The sequence below is a fragment of the Pantherophis guttatus genome, chromosome 3 (assembly GCF_059756535.1).
Source record: "Pantherophis guttatus breed Tessera chromosome 3, ASM5975653v1, whole genome shotgun sequence".
Taxonomy (NCBI): Eukaryota; Metazoa; Chordata; class Lepidosauria; order Squamata; family Colubridae; genus Pantherophis; species Pantherophis guttatus.
Window position 1 is genome coordinate 85,968,044 of NC_142065.1, and position 17,869 is coordinate 85,985,912.

General features: G+C 39.4%; 1 long non-coding RNA gene across 1 annotated transcript in view; it reads right to left on the reverse strand.

Moving 5' to 3' along the window:
• Positions 1-3,270: 3,270 nt before the first annotated feature.
• Positions 3,271-17,869, reverse strand: part of LOC117677233 (uncharacterized) — a 48,984-nt gene continuing 34,385 nt past the window's right edge. The window contains exon 4 of the long non-coding RNA XR_015733156.1: positions 3,271-3,424. This is a non-coding gene — a long non-coding RNA (uncharacterized LOC117677233). The remainder of the gene's footprint in view (positions 3,425-17,869) is intronic.

Sequence of the window (17,869 nt, forward strand, 5' to 3'; positions counted from 1 at the left end):
GGACTATTACCATAAACAAATCAGATGACTATTTCATTTCCTTTTTCTTAAAACAGCAGACAAACCACTCCTTCCCCAAATTATCTTCCCACAGTCAAAAGAATCTAGTGCAACAAGACCTTGAGGAAACACATCTGGTGTGGTTAAATATGATGCTTTAGTGTTGACACAGCTGTGATCCTTGAAAGAACCAAACACTCTACTTTTTTCATCACACTCTTTATTCAATTATTGCGCATAAGCAATAATCAAGGCAGGGTCCAAAATAAATATATTAGCATCTCTTCAGCAACATATATTCAGCATATAGGAATCTAGCTGGAAGAAACTCAGAGTTCTGGTATTCATCTCCAATACCTTTGCTAAACACGACTGTGCTTCTGATCTCTGGAGCATCAGTGTTCTAGTAACCCCTTCCTGAAATGGTCAAATGTTGAATATTTTTACATTTTTCCAAAAATAAATCCATCCTACAATTTATACAATACAACTATTGCAATGGGTGCACTCTAACCAAACAATTATAATTTACTTAATTCACTTAATAGGCTTTTTTGGAAATTCATTTTTTTAAATCTGATATTGCGGTAAATAATTTAGCAGGTTGTCTTTAGGAAAGCATAAGTGCTGTTACTTCTTGATCATAGTAAAGATATGCCTTGTTTGGCAGAGGATTAATTCTTCAAACATTATACAGTTACAATTGTTCTTTTGTTCTCATATCAGATGAAAGAAGCTTGTGTGTGTTAATAGCTTGTTAGAAAAACAATGCTCAGTAATGTATAAAATTTCAGTAATTTAAGAATTCATAAACAATTAGAACTACCATATGTAGTCTGCAAAAAATCCAGATCATCACTAGATAAAAAAGATCCAGATTTTTGGGTAAAGGTAAATCATAGTTATCTCAGAACGCCTAACTATAGAAATGTTAGACATTACAAAACCCAGCAAACACTAGAGGTTAAAGAGGTACAAAGAGGTACAGAAAACTTTGCCATTGTCTGATGGTCATCCAGATTTTGTATTTTTATATATATAGTAACCCTACATTTTAACTATGACCAAAAATGTTTTTGCACTAATGAATACAAGCGTGCCAACTCTGTCCATTCTTTGAAATGAGTCTTCAATTTATAACCTTTCATTTAGTGACCATTTGAAGTTACAATGAAAAAAGTGATTTATGACCATTTTTCATACTTATGACCATTGCAGCATTCCCATGGTTACATGGTCAAATTCAAACTCTTGGCAACTGGCTCATTGATGATGGTTTCAGTGTCCCATGGTCATGTGATCATCTGTTGTGACCTTCTGACAAGCAGAATCAATAGGGAAGCCAGGTCCACTTAACAAATGTGTTACTACAGAATCTAGTGTTGCCGCTGGTCTTTCCCCCCTGCCATCCCATTCCCAGCTCTCTTCCAAAAAAGCTCTCTAGATCTTGGACGTAAACATTTCCAAAAGCCTAAGATGCAGCAAGTTCCAGCTCCTCTAGGAGAGAATTCTTCACATCCATCTTTCTCCTTTGGAAGGAAGTCACCCTCTAATCTGAAACTACTACCCTGAGCACAGCTCAGTTCTAAGGAGTGTAGGCCACAGAGAATGCAAACATAATTAATGGCTGGGAAAGACATGCCTATCTGGAAAAAAAATATATCCTTGAGAGTATTGGTTTCCTCAGTACCGTAAATATTTTCTTGTCAGTATACAGTAATTTTGGCAGATGACCCATAATTAAACCTTGGTGGTTTGAAGAGTTCAGGAATGAGCCTTTAATTTCAGATTAATAAAATTATCTGATTTCTCTGGCTTATCCAGCCATTTTCCTCATCAGGAACTACAAAAATCTGTACAATAATTGAAAGGCAGCACAGTTAGGGTTTTCTCTAGTGTTTTACTTCTATTTTGTGATTATCCTGGATTAAGCAGTTTTAGACCTGGTAGCCTAGTTTTGCCATTCCAAATTTTGGACTTTTCTTCTTAACAGACATGATTCTGCCCCAATTCCTTTAGATTTAGCATCTAGATTTCTAGCACCTGTCACCTGGGGTGGTTTCCTCATGCAGAGGCACCCCACAAAACGCACTAATTTGGAAATATATTCCACTTCTTTTGAATTGGCTTTTCTTGTTTGATTGTAGACCAGCAGGGTATAGTTCAGTGATGGCGAACCTTTTTGGTGTTGTGTGCCAAAAGTCCGAGCGCGCAAACCCTCGCGCGCTCTCGCGTGCCAGCACCCATAATGCAAGGGGCGCCCCATTTGCGCATGCGCACATGACCCACCCAATGCTCCTAATGCGCATGCGCCTCACACTGCACATGCGCACATGCAACCTCCACTGCGCATGTGTGCGCCCGCCACACATGCGCCCTCACTTTTTCCAAGAGGGCCGGCGCGCCTCTTACCAGAGGACAACCAGTTACCCATGCGAGACAGCTGTTCCCAAGCCGGCGGCAGCGCTCTCGGCCCTGCCTGACAACTCGCCAGTGCCCCATTCACCCATCCCAGCAGAGGCCTTTTGCCCATGCTGCTCTCCCAGTCAGAAGGGGCTGCGGGGAAACACGCAAGGAGGCTGCGGTTGCTGCCAGCCAGGCCCGCCCGCCTTCTCCGGTTGGCAGGCAGCTGAGGCTTGCAATGAATGGCGCAAGCAGGACTGCAGCTCCACCCCCAGGGCCAGATTTTCCTATAGGCTAATTAGGCTTCAGCCTAGGGCCTCAAGATCAAAAGGGGGCCTCAAGATCAAGAGGGGCCTACATTCAAATTGTTAGCAAAATTAAAATTACACTTTCACTATAGGTGAAAGGGCCTCATAAGTGGAATAGCCTAGGGCCTCTTTTCATCTAAATCCGGCCCTGTCCGCCCCCAGGCTGTAAATGTGCCTTGCGGGAACGGAGGCTCGGGAGAGTCGAACCCTCCTGCCTGCCTTATACTATATTATAGTTCTTCTGCAAAGAAGCAGAGACAGCTCAGCAGACAGACTTCTTAAAGCTGGCGGCAGGATCAGTGCCAGGACGAAGCCCTATACTAGAGAGGGAGAAGTTGGGTGGGGTTAGCATAGATTTGGTATTTCCCTCTGCTTTTGTAAATGTATCTGCTTGCAACTTTTCATTGTACTTTGATGGCATTGCCCTTTATATTATGTTTGCTTCCCTGAGAGCTTTATTTATAGGGTTGGTCCCATCGAATGAAAAAAAAAACCAGACTGTCTCCCTGTGTTTATACATGCACTTAGGAAAACTTGGCTGCCAGTTTTTGACTCACTAAAGTTGAACTGTTTATTCTTCCAAACAACATAAATTTAAAAAAAGAAAAAAGAAAGAAAGAAACAGGAAAGAGGGCAGATGAATGGTGGTCTTCTCAACTTCCTTTATATTCTTTGAATTGCATTCTTCCTCTGGTGAGGTCTTTTGGAGCTTTCTGTCAAAAGAAAAAAAAATAATGATGCAAGGGAAACAAAGGAAGGGACTGGGGTGAAGAGGTGAAATGGATATTCATTCATCTCCAGTTGCATAATATCAAAACTTTCTCACCCCCTCACCACCCCCGTTTAAATAAACACTAAATGCAGATAGCATTTTAAGAAGTAAAACTTGCAAGTGCTGAATAAGCAACAGGGTATTCTGTAGCTCATTTATTCACAGCAAGACAGAAAGCTTGAATTGAACATGCAATCATACTTACATTCAATGTTTAGTGTGTTAGTCCTTAAATAGTTACCCCCTAATGATGTGCACGTACAGCAAAGATAAAGCCTATAGAATCTAGACAGGGGTGGGATACTGTGTAAAAATCCCAGTCTTTGTACAACACTAATAAAGATCCCCTGCCAGAAATTAGCATTTCTTTCCAGTGAAGGGGGAAATTTCAGGGAGGTCTAGCATAGGCTGAAAAATTAGCCCTTTATTTTTTTACTAGGAATGAATCTTGTGTTTGGAAATGGACAGACTGTACAGGTGGTCCTCGACCTACAACCACAATTGAGCCCAAAATTTCTGTTGTTAAGTGAAAGATTGGTGAGTTTTGCCCCATTATACAAGGTTGCTTGCCACAGTTGTTAAGTGAATCACTGCACTTGGTTAGTTGGTAACACGGTTGTTAAGTGAATCTGGCTTCCCCCATTGACTTTGCTTGTCAGGAGGTTGCAAAAGGTGATCACATGACCCCTGGGACATGTCATAAGTATGAACCAGTTGCCAAGCATCTGAATTTTGATCACATGATTGTGGGGATGCTACAAAAGTTGTAATTGAAAAATGGTCATAAGTCACTTTTTTCAGTGCCACTGTAACTTTGAACGGTCACTAAATGAACTGTTGTAAGTTGAGGACTACCTGTATTATATTTGTTTGTTTCAAATTCCTATATCTCCTATGACATCTGTGTACCTCTGGGTGGTTTACAGATAAAATGATATAAAAGCTAAAGTTAAAAATCAGGTTAAAACAACGTTAAAATGAACAATTGCAAAGTTAAAAGGCAGAGGAAGTGCCTTCAGCCAGTGGTGAAATGTAAAATTTGTTAGTACCAGTTCTGTGGGTGTGGCTTGGTGGTGGTGGGTAATATGACTGAGTGGGCATGGCCAACTTTTTTTTTTAAAAACTTTTAAAACCATTTTTTTCTACAACCTCTTCGGCTGAAGAGGTTGTAAAAAAATGCTTTTAAAGCCTCTGACAATCCCAGCTGACTTGGCTGATCGGCAGAGGCTGTTTTTCCTTTTAAAAACATTTTTTTCTATAACCTCTTCGGCCGAAGAGGTTATAGAAAAAATGCTTTTAAAAGCCTCTGATGATCCCAGCTCTGCGGTCATCAGAGGCTTTTTTTTAAACTTTTAAAAGCACTTTTTCAGCCAAAGAGGTTGTAGAAAAAAATGCTTTTAAAAATAATAAAAAAAAGCCTCGGATGATTGTGTGGCTCAGCTGGGCAATGGGGGGGGCAGGGATTTTTGCTACCGGTTCTCCGAACCACCCACCTCTGGACTTGACTGTCTGGGCTTCTTTCAATTCAGGACTAGCATGTGTAATTCCATCATCGTTACAAACCAAAAAGGAAATTTATTTATTTATTTATTGGTTCGATTTATATGCCGCCCTTCTCCGGAGACTCAGGGCGGCTTACAATGCGTTAAGCAATAGCCTTCATACTTTTGTATATACCTGCTTAGTAGGGCTTTCGGGGGGCCCCCTAAGCGGTGTTCTTTTTTATACCAAGTCAGCTTATTGCCCCCACAATCCGGGTCCTCATTTTACCTACCTCAAAAGGATGGAAGGCTGAGTCAACCTTGAGCCTGGTGAGATTTGAACTTGCAGTAATTGCAGGCAGCTGGTGCTACTTAACAGCACTTTAGTCTGCTGCGCCACCAAGACTCTTTTCAAATAAGCTACAGTAAGGCAAAGTGGCAGGAAGCAATAAAATATTTTATGGCTTGCTTACAGTACTTCCTTTTCTGTCATCAAAAACCCCATGTATATAGATTTCAGAAAGCTTCCTGGAGAATATATGTAATCCAAGAGGACAGGGTTGATTCTACTTATGCTTTAACTGACTGTATCACTCACTAACGTGCTAGATGTCTCCTCCTGAATAATCCCTTATGTAATCCCTCTTGCTTCCATTTTTGCCTTTTCCATGAGTCAGATGACACGATGATTTATTTTCTGATCGACTTGAGTCTCCTGCCTTGCTTTCCCAGAGTATTGTTTGCTTGTATATTTGTCTATAGTACTGTGCCTGTTTTGATTGCTAAATAACTCTGTGGGGGAGGCGTATAAGAGACTTGCTTTGCAGATGGGTTTGAATCACTCAGTTGCGCAATTCTATCATTAAGAGTTTAGCTTTAATTTCAAACCACCAAACATTTCAAGCAGCAGCTACAGATATGGGAACAGCTCCCCACATTATTACTCTACTTTTGTGGGAAATGTTTTTTTGTGTGGTAAGTGGTGCTGATGAAGTGCACCAGTTCTGAGTATGAGAGATTTTTTAAAAAAACCAGATTAAGGATTAATTTTTACTATTATGATTTCAAGGTAGTAGAAACCCGCATTAACCCTCTTGCATAGAGCAAGTAACTCAAATATAGGGTTGGTTAGATTATGCTTTTACTTTGATTCTGGAAAAAAAACAGCTAAAGAACTGCAAATGCTTTGTGTTTTGCCAGTTGCCTTACATCTCTGACTCTTTGGCTGAGCATGTTATGTGTTGATGTGTTGTAATTACTGGAATGGATGATTGTGTCTCTTATCTTTATTGTCTTATGGAGGCATTATACTTCTGATCTCACAGTAGAAATCAAATTCTTTTTCTTTAAGGAAAAGAATTTTCTTCATTTATTAATTTTACTATGTACCGTATAGATTTTCCATAAGAAAAGTCTAAAACAGCTCACAGCAGAAATAAGATTTTTTTAAAAAGAAACATTATACTAGTGCAGATAAATGATAACAGAAAGAATAAGCCATTCAAAGCTAAGGTAAATGAAAAGACCAGGGAAGATAGGGTATATTAGAAAGACATGCAGGTCAGTAGTGGGTTTCAAAATCCGTCACTACCGGTTCGCTAGTGGGCACACTCACACACGATGCTTCTGTGCATGCGCAGAAGCATCCGGGTGGGTGGGCAGAGCCTCCCGCCGCCACCACTACCGGTTCGCTAGATCCATGGCGAACCGGTAGCAACCCACCACTGATGTAAGTGGTTTCCAAATTAGCATATCTCCAGAATTAAATAGCCTGGACTCCATCTCCCAAAAGCTGTTTCTTTTTATCAATACATTATGCTGTTTATCAGCAGTTCTTTAGCTTCCAGAGATTGCTGGGCCTAGATAAGTATATAGGAAGAAAAATGATTCTGCAGCTATTCAGCCCATAATTATGATGGCCAGCTTGAAGTGGACCCAGAAATATGTAGTGGGGTGAAGTCAGATTTTCTATTAAATATTGTCTTTCTGCCTTATTTCTGGACTATTTTCATGTCCAGAACTTGAGCAGAATTATCTTTTCTGTTGTTCTTAGACAGCATCTTGGCAGAACTGGACTCAAAGGAATTTGAATAGCTACCGGTATTTCTATTGCATGTGTATGGAAATCTTTCTTCAGTTCTGAATGGGACAAAATTGGGCCTACACAGTAAAAACAGAATAGGTTAGCTATTTGAGAAGGGAATGAGAGAAATCTGTAATTTTCAGATGAGACTCACAGAATTATAAATTTGAAATATTTTCTGATAGTCATCATGTGGCTATTAGATGTAAAAGAGTGGATTTGGCTACTTGACTAGAATGTTCTGGCTCTGCTTTTGCCTGCTAGCAATATATATATATTTGTAAATAAGCTAATGTATTACAAAATACCTTAAATCTCAATGTCTGAAATCTAAAAGAAGAGTCAATTCTTATAATTTGGCCTAGTGGTTAAGACATCAAGCTAGAAACCAGGAGACGGAAAGTTCTATTCCCACTTTAGGCATGAAAGCCAGCTGGGTCACTTTGGGCTAGTCAACTCAATCTACCTCACAAGGTTGCTGTGGAAAAAATGAGAGGAGGAAGGAGCATTAGGTATGTTTGCCACAATAATAAAGGTGAGATAAAATTAAATAAATAAATACAGCACAGTTGAAATTCGTTACTGTTTCAGGAAGCAGAATGAGTGTTAATGTACTTTTGGTTTCAGTGTTTAGATGAGAATGCATTTCATTCAAAAAATCCCCATTTTTTTTCCCAGCTAACTCTGTGAGAAAATTGTTCGCAATGAGCTCTTCTGATATTTAAACATCAGGAATCATTTAGAAGTTTGTCTGCCTACTCATTCCATCAAACGATTATGTAATTTTTCTTGTAACTGGTGAACAGATTCTCCTGCTATGTAGCCAGAGGTTTTTACTTAGATCCACGCCCAGAACTATCCTTTCAAACTTCCTTCAGATTCTTAAAAAGGAAATATATTTTTCATCCTAATAAGGCATGTGTTTGTCTAAACAGTGATGTTGTTAGTGTAAATATAGGGCTAAAGTATTTTAAGTGGGATAGATATTTAGCACTGATTACAGCATAACTGAGCCTGGGGGAATTAAATATTCATATAATGAAGAAGGCAGCTCAGAGAAACTTTTCATAATTAGGGCGCTCATTCTGAGGAAGGCTCTAGAGTTCTTATTTCCAGTGGGTGAAGACTGTTACTCATCTAAATTTAGAAAAGGAAGGTGGTTGCATTGAAGTCAGTTATATAAACTATATCCAGAGATTTAAATTATATAAACAATGCTATTCAATTTGGATTAAGGATATTCTGGATCAGGAGGACCCAGCTTCTTTCTCAGTCTAACATTCTTTGAGAAGATGAGAGGGTAATATAATTCTACTGTGTATCAATGGCCAAGCATGCTTTTGGTATTACCTTATTACAGGTCTCATGATAAGACCACTTTCCATATGGAAAGTTAATAAGGTAGCAATAAGTTGAATATACAACTACCCCACCTCTCAACCCACCAGTGATCTATCGCAGTCCATTGATCCCCAGGTCTCAAACAGACATTTTTCACAATATGCCAACCACAGGGATTCAAATGTCTGGTTTACATATACTATTCCACGTGGTTTCCATAGGTCTAAGGAACATGCAAAGGAACGTATGAGGTGCTTTAAAAAATGATCTACAGGCAGCCAACTTGCTTGCTTTGACAAAAACACAGTAGGATATTTAAAATATCATCTAAGATCCAGAATGGTTAATACAGGTAGTCCTCAACTTAACAATCATAATTAATCAAACTTGATTTTCCAAGCTTTTATATAGTGGGTGTTTAGTGAATGCGGTGAATATTAAGCAAACACAGTGGTTAGGAAAATCCAATTTATCCAGTGGGATTTTTTTGCTGGAAACTGGGGAAACAGTAAAAAAAATGTCAAAAATTATGGTCCCATGACTGTGGGACACTGTAAACAAGTGTAAAGGTGAACAGGTTGCCAAGCCTGCAAAATGCAATTACCTGATTTGGGGAGAGTTTTGCAGCTGTAGGAACTTTAAAATCAGGTTGTTACTTGGTGGGTGGGGGGGAGCTGTCATAACTTTGAACCGTCACTAATGACTGGTTGTAAATCAAGGGCTACCTGCAGTTGCACTTGGGAGACCCAGGTTCAAGTCTACCCTGTGTCATGAAAGCTTTGGAGTAGTTACTCTCTCTTGACCTAATTCACTTCACAGGAATATGGATGTGAGGACAAAATGAAGGGAGACCAGCTGAAAGCTGTCTTTAATTCCTAGACAAAATGGAGCACAACTGAGGTATTAATCACATCCTCTAAGTCTGTTTAAGGTCCTCAAACTTTAAGGCACAACGTTGCGAATAAAGAAATGGGTGATTAACATGGGATTGGAGCTAACACAAAGTATTCTATTCAGCTATTCTAATGGTTGAGAGCAGAATCATAAAAAACATTGAGTTTTGATGAGTCTTAAATTCTGGATTGAGTTTCTTAAAGACAGCTAACTACTAATGAGGTGCTTGCTCATGTCCACCATCTGTCATTGAATTCTAGCCATACATTCTCTGTGACTTGCACTAACCACTCATTTTTATTAAGGCTGACAGGTCTGTGGTTTTCATATTTTCTGGATTCCTTGCTTGGCTCGTATGCTGTCAGTATTACCCCAGCCAGGATCTCAGGGCATGGGTTAATTTAGTTGACTACAATATGTTCATTGCCCACACTGAAAGTTCACACGTAGGCTTTTTGTAGTAACCACAGTACAAGGAAAGAAGCCAGCATATGAGCTATTCAGCTCACAATTTGGAAAATATGCACTCAGATCTTAACAGAGCTGGGGCTTCCCAAAACCACCAATATAGAATAACCCTTTTTGTAACTAAGATTAGTCTGCTGTCTTGCAGAAGCAAATAATCATCAATATTTGCAGAAGCAAATAAGCATCAAATAATACCGTGGATCCGGCTAAGCTGTTAAGAGGGTGTTTACTTTTTTCATGTTATACATGCTGGAAGGGGCCACCTATTTTGCACATATTCTATTGAATTTATCTTTTAATCTTATACATCATGCGGATCTAAATCTTCTTATAAGCAAATGTTTGGGTTGGCCCCAAAGAAAAAATGTATTCAAAGAATTAGCCTAGTGAAATATCTGGAAATTCACAAATATTTTGCAATATCACCTTATTGGAAGGTGTTAAATCTGTTTTATATGCAGACAAGAATGGATTTTGAAACAGATGCTGGATTATGAAGTTCATTTGTTATGATTTTTGTTTCATTCTCCAATATGTTTTTCTGATTTCTATAGTAACAGTAATAGTAACATTTTAGTCTAAAATATTTATTTTTATTTCTGTTTACTGCACCGGGGATTCCTTGTTTAGCCCTTTTCAAGCAAATCCAAACAGTTTTTATTTCCATCAAGATGCATTTTCTTACATCTTGATCAGTTATTGCTCTCTTTAACTATGTTCTTTTTTTTTTAAAGATCCATTCTGAACATTAGCAGTTTATTAGCAGAGAAATAATATCAGAGGAGGCTAAAGTTGTATCCTAGAAACCAGACAGTGTCCATTACTTTTATTGCCCCCATTCAGAAATATAACAATAGGTGAAAGGAAGAAGAGATAGCCAGCTAGTCTCATTTCAAAGTCCTGTGGACACAACACGAAGATAGTCCCTGCTTACTTTTATTACTTCTCTTCATAGTGCCCCAATTGTTTTTAATCTAAGAAGGAATTTTCCACTTGTTTACCAGATCTGTAAACCACCAGTTTCTCCAATTAAAAATCAGAGGAACCGTTCAAGTGCCTGTAATTGCAACAGATATTCTTGAATGCCATCCATATCCCTTTGGTTTACAAGATCAGTGTATTCTAAATTCCTGAAATTAAATTCTTCCAGAAGATACGGAGCACACTGATAGATGGGGCAGCTAGTTTTCCCAAAGTTTTCTCTATTAGGTGCAAGAGTTATTCTATGTTGGTGGTTTATGGGAAGCCCCAGCTCTGTTAAGATCTGAGTGCATATTTTCCAAATTGTGGGCTGAATAGCTCATATGCTGGCTTCTTTCCTTGTACTGTGGTTACTACAAAAAGCCTACGTGTGAACTTTCAATGTGGGTAATAAAAATATTGTAGTCAACTAAATTAACCCATGCCCTGAGACCCTGGTGCATATGTTAATATCCTTAGAGGTAGATATAATAATAATAATAACAACAACAACAACAACAATAATATGCCAGCCCTTCAGAGAGTATGGCTGTGTGAATTAAGGGTGAAGAGTTGGTGAAACATATGATTATAAAACGTAGGTTTTATACTGACTCACATGTAGCTACTACTTTAAGAAAATACCTACCTAATGAGACAAATGTTAGTATTTTTTGGTAAATAGAAATTTGGAAAGTGCATCCCGCATTTCAAAGTTATCTGGAGAAAAATATTTATTTCTTCCAGGAAAGAAGTTAATTAGCACTCCTTTTCAATCACTTGGTCATGTAATTTTAACTTGATTATTACATTTTACTCTTGAGGTTATATTCAGTCAGGACTCCTACAGATTTTATAGGCAAGCCAACTCTATAATTAAAAGTGATCTTAAATAAAGAGAGGGGAGAAAGGCAGCTCCCACATTTGGTTTGGAACCAGTAGAAAGATAATCACAAGAGTAAAATGTAATAATTGCGTGATAAAGTGATTCCAAAAGGGCAGGTTTGGTTAGGTCAATGTTTCTCAACCTTGGAAGCTTGAAGATGGGTGGACTTCAACTCCCAGAATTCCCCAGCCAGTGCTGCTCCAAATGAATACTCTTTATATATAAACTACCAACAGGAATTTGGTATTAGAATTGTGTTACACTCAACATTACTGCCATGATAAAATTTTGGAATAGAAAATGTGAATTTCAATTAGTCAGAATGATTGGAAGCAAAGGCATTAGGGTATGTTGGGGGTGAAGGAGACTCTCAAAAATGTCAAGATGTCTGTGACTCTGATCAAAGCCCCTTCCTGTTTTTTGCAGAAATTGTGTTTCCATTGAGATCAACTGGATTGCCTTGTTCATTTGTAAATAACTATAGTAACACATACTACCATGTAAAAAGAGGTTTTAAGCATTGTTTAACAGCAACAGAAATGGCAGCCAGAGAGGGAATGTTATGGGTCCAATTAGTTAAGAATTTCAACTGGCAGGGTCTAGGAAGAGGGCCTTCTCTGCTATTGCCCCTGCCCTATGAAATAACTTACCCCTGGAGGTAGGGCAAGCCCCTGCTCTCCTGGCCTTCTGGAAGAGCATTAAGACCTGGCTCTGCCAAAGAGTGCCATGCAACCCTTGGGGTGCTTGGTGGGCTGAAGACAGGGGTGAAATGCTCCCGGTTCAGACCGGATCACTCGATCCGGTAGTGATGGAGGTAGGTGGTTCGGAGAATGCTAATCAATAGTGGGTTTCACTTATCTTTGCTACCGGTTTGGAACTGTGAGCACACGCATGTGTGTGCCCTTTGCTCTTGCACAATGCTTCTGCACATGTGCAGAACCTGCGCATGCACGGAACCTTCTGAGCATGCGCAGAACCTTCTGAGCATGCGCAGAGCATCCATGATGATGTCCATGGGACATGGGCAGGTGGGCGGAGCCTCCCACCACCGCCGTTACCAATTTGCCCGAACCGGTGTGAACAGGTAGAAACCCACTACTGGCGCTAATGCCTGACCAACAGAATCAGAAGGAAGCAGTGCTGGTGGGCAGTAGATCCAGTAGATCTCTATCCTGCTCAGCTTCTGACAACATTTATAAAAACAGGAGGGGAGAAAATCATATTTCTGAGAAACTTCTTCAGTGAGTCACAAGCAATTGAGTTTTGAACCTCTTAGGGCTCTGAGAGCAAATATGACCCAAACAAGGTGTTTGCGTGTGGAGAACATGAGAACCTTCATTCACCTGGCATATCATCCTGTGCCAGTTTTGCTAAAACCGAAAGCCAGACAAATACATGTTTGAAACATTTTATTGCCATGACATAAACCACCTGATACTGTATTAGTCAGGAATTGTGTAATTATCCAATTACTAAGGCAATTAAGATTTAGAGATTCACAGAGAACATAACTTGTCTTGTAACTTGAACAGTTGGTGATCTGCTAGCAGAAGAGAGGCAGAGGCAGAGCAGAAACGGTTATCTGTAAAAATCCAGTTTGAGCCCCATAAAATTCCATGACCTTGTCTGAATAACAGGACAAGGAACAAGAGGGATAAGAATGCAGATCCAAAAATCAGAGAGGCGGCTGTTATTGTTGTTTTTTCAACAGAGGGACAAGGGTCTGGAAGCTGCTCATATATAACACCATATGTTGGAATGCCTTTATTAGAGGCCTTGCTATCTGCTTCAAGGAAATATGCAGATTGCCTATGTTCAATGCAGCTATGTGCCTGCCAAAATCTGAATCCAAATAACTGAGGTTCTTGGTCATCTGATGCTGCTGTAGGGATAAGATGACATCTTGGCTCTTTGCGTTGATTGTCTGATTTATCTCTTCAGCTTTGGTCTCAGCTTTGGTCTCAGAGAATTCAGAGAAGATCACAGCACACATTCTGAACTGACCATATATATCAACTGCTTCTATCTATGAAATCCATCCAGTCTGCATTCTTGGTTGTATCCATCGCAGATGCTCATCCAATGAAAGGTATTGGTGAGTATTGCCAGCACAACTCAGGAGATTGATTGGTGCCGTCTGTTTACCTGCAGCCTCTATTTGTCTTCTCAATCTCATCTTTACCAGATCTCCAGACCCTGCAAGTGGGAGGTTGAATTCCTGAATAAAAAGTCTCTTTTCCTATTGCAATCAGAGATAGCTTTTAATGTAGGGTAAACACAACTGGAGACAGTTCCCCGCATTTCTCTGTGATCTCGAGAGTAAATATAACCTGAATGTGGAGGTTGGCAGCTGGGCTCCGACCTCCCGATCCATGTTTCATGAGTGAACACACATTTTTTTGAAATTAACGGGTCACATAGACATTTTAAAATTTAAATATGTTTTCTGTCCTCACATAAAACCATTAATATCAAAAGTGCTAAGAATTCTCTGAAAACAACTGACTTATTTAAGATGGGTGGTGGCAGGGAGAATAATGATTTCTTGCTCTGGCATATTTCCAAGCATTTTAAATAGTTATACTAATATTTAAACTGTGAGAATTTTTGAGGTTTTATCCATTTATGTGTTTCAGTGTAAAACATGATGTCCCACAAATAAGGAATGACAGAGGGACGTTAAACTTTTAAAACCACTATTGAATAAATGTACATAGTATGGAATAACGATAAGTAGTAAGTAAGTAAGCAAGTAAATAAGTAAGTAAGTAAGTAAGTAAAGTAAGTAAATAAAAAGCGAAAAGTCCCTGTAGAACATTTTGAATTCAAAACATTATTTCTAGCCATTCTGTCTATTACTAAGAATTGGTAATGTTCCTTTTTATTTCATTAGATATTATGTCTAATAAAATTTAATATTCAGCTGCACTTAAGGTAATGTTGGACTTGAATGATACATTTAGAGTTACATTAATTTCATAATGCTAATTGAACTTTTAAAAATTATAAAAAACAGGCCAATTTATGAACTGGCATGCAGTTAAACTATGCAAGAGAAGACTACTAAATAGTTCAATAAGTAGACTGAAATTCACATTGTAAGAGAATGAGTCACACCTTTGACAGAAACTTCTGTGAATGAATCGCCTATTAGATTTCTCAGCAGTAATGGAGGGGAGTATCCTCTGAAGAGAAAATTCTCAGGACAACATGTTCCCTTAGTGTGTGTGTGTGTGTGTGTGTGTGTGTGTGTGTACTGAAGAGATGGCTTGGCTAGGATGAAATATGAAGTCGTCCAGATGTGCACATTTCCATCAGTCAGCCTCTTTTGTGAACACAAAGTAGACTCATACTCCACCGACGCTATTATCCAAGGCTTTGCTCAGAGCTATAAATAAATTAGTTGCTATTAAAAGTATTTCTAACTGTTCTGAAAGGCTACCACTATTAGCCTGTTACTTTTGAAGATCATGGTTGATTCATGTACTGTAGCAGTTTCTACAAGGGTGGTCAAGATAACTTGAAAACACAAGGCCAAAAGGTCTTACTGAAAATACAAAGCTTAGTAGCTGAGTAGATTGTAAAGCAATACTTTAAGTGTTTTACATTCTTAAATATGTATTGAAAATTAAGAGTATCTATTGGGGAGTTTTAAAAAGTCAAGATAGTGCCTATGACTATATGATCAAAACTCTAATCCTTTTGAATACTGTAGACAGATGTTTTGATCTTGGGCTATTTGCACTCTTTATGAAATTCCTTCATTTCACTATGAGGTATCTTAGATGTAAATCATGAATGATGGAACAAACGTTTCTGCTGGGTTGGAGGATATACTGATAGTCCTCGACTTACAACAGTTCAGTTAGTGACCATTCGAAGCTAAACAGCATTGAACAAAGTGACTTATGATGTTTTTTCATACTTATGACTGTTGCAGCATCCCATGGTCACATCATTTACATTCGGATGCTTGACAACGGACTCACATTTATGACAGTTGCAGTGTCCTGGAGTCACGTGATCCCCTTTTGCGACCTTCTGACAAGCAAAGTCAATCAGATTCACTTAAGAACTGTGTTATTAATTTAAGAATTGCAATGATTCACCTAACAAATGTGGCGAGAAAAGTCGCAAAATGGGGGAAAACTTACTTAACAAATTTTTCACTTAGCAACATAAAGTTTGGGGTCAATTGTGATTGTAAATTAAGGACTACCTGTATACTTCCATCTTGACTTGTATTATATTTGCACACATTTAATCTTTCTTACTTCTTTATTCCTATCTTCCTCAGCTGTGGACCACTGAATTCAGATTCTGAAGATCAAATTACTTACTTTTTCGGACTACAAGACGCTCCAAAGTATAAGATGCACCTAGCTTTTGGGGAGGAAAAGAAGGGGAAAAAAGTCTGCCTCTGCCTCCCAACAATTTACCTCCTTGCAGCAAACAGCAAACAACCTGGTCAGTTTCAGCACACACTGATTTAGCACAAGCAGTTGATTGGCGATGGGATCGGCCTCCTGGAATACTGCCTATCAGCTGTTCCAGGCTGCGGGGATTGTTGCCGCTGTCGCTGCCCATCACTGATGCTGCCTATTGCCACCTCTGTGTGCCCCATTTTTGGCCTCCACGCGTGCCGTTTTCAGCCTCCACACATTCAGTTTTGGCCCGTTCCAGGTGGCAGGGATTGCTGCTGCTGCTGCCTATCCCCACTGCCTGGAATGAGCCAAAAATGGGACGCGCAGAGGCCGAAAATTGGATGTGCGGAGGCCGAAAATGGGGCATGTGGAGGCGGTGAGAGGCTGCAGCAGCGATGAGTGGCGACGGCGGCGAGAGGCAGTGGTGATCCCTGTAGCCTGGAACAGCTGATAAGCAGTATTCCGGGAGGCCAATCCAACTGCCAATCAGCTGCTTGTGCTAAATCGGTCTGTGCTGAAGCTGACCAGGCTGTTTGCTGTTTACTACAAGGAGGTAAATTGCTGGAAGGCAGAGGCTGGCGGTTGGGAGCCGGTGGGTGGGCAGGGCTTTGGCAACATTTGCTGTATAAGACGCACAGACATTTCCACCCACTTTTTTTCGGAGGGGGAAGTGCGTTTTATACACCGAAAATTACAGTAAATCTTTCTCATTGTTGACAGGAGGATATCAGCGTAACAAAACGGGGGGGGGGGGGGCTCTCTATTAAAGTGATCTTTCTCAGTCCAGCTAGATTCATTGACTTTCGTGGAAGATGAGTAAGCCAATGAACTTTAGAAACTGAGGAAATGAATCCCAACATCAGTAGAGAAAGAATGGATGCAACATCATCAATTTTAGCTCTTGATGGGGACGCTTTGGATCTCAACCTGAAACCAATGCCCACCTTACTGGTGGTGGTAGAGAGAGAGACTATACTGATGTTATTTTCATTCTAGCAACTAAGAGTTTGTTTGTTTGTTTGTTTGTTTGTTTGTTTGTTTATTTATTTATTTATTTATTTATTTATTTATTGGTTCGATTTATATGCCGCCCTTCTCCGGAGACTCAGGGCGGCTTACAATGCGTTAAGCAATAGCCTTCATACTTTTGTATATACCTGCTTAGTAGGGCTTTCGGGGCCCCCAAGCAGTGTTCTTGTTTATACAAAGTCAGCTTATTGCCCCCACAATCCGGGTCCTCATTTTACCTACCTCGGAAGGATGGACATACCTAATTCCACAGTCGGGTAACTGAATTAAACTGAAGACTTCAAATCTTAATAAAATCCATTATTATGATTAAGGATCAACATATTAAAAATAAAATAAAATTGTGATGAGTTCAGACTGATCAATTTTGTCACATTTGTACCAGTTATTTTTTTGTTTTCTCTTCAGCAAAAATATTTGGCTGCTGTGTGGGTAGTAGCTCAGTTGGAGTCTCAAAGTAAAAGATGAGTATAATTATGCTTCTGCCCTTCCTGGAAGTTATTACAGCAGGGGTGATATACCATCTTTGCATAGATTCCTGTAAAAATTACAAAGAAACTGCTGCACCGATTGGACTATTTCTATTTACCCAGAATCACATGGGCAAGTGTAGTCTGTTAGTGCAGTTTTGCTGAATCTGCCCTATAATAAAGTAGATAGACATTATGCCTAGCCCTAAAACTCTCCTTTCTTAAACTGCAGATGATTAATGTATAGTTTGCAAATTACCATTATGTCTATCAGGACTCTGTTGTTCCAGAAAAGGATGCTCACTTCAATAACTGAAGGCTTTGTTTATCATTCTACCTTATGATTCAGA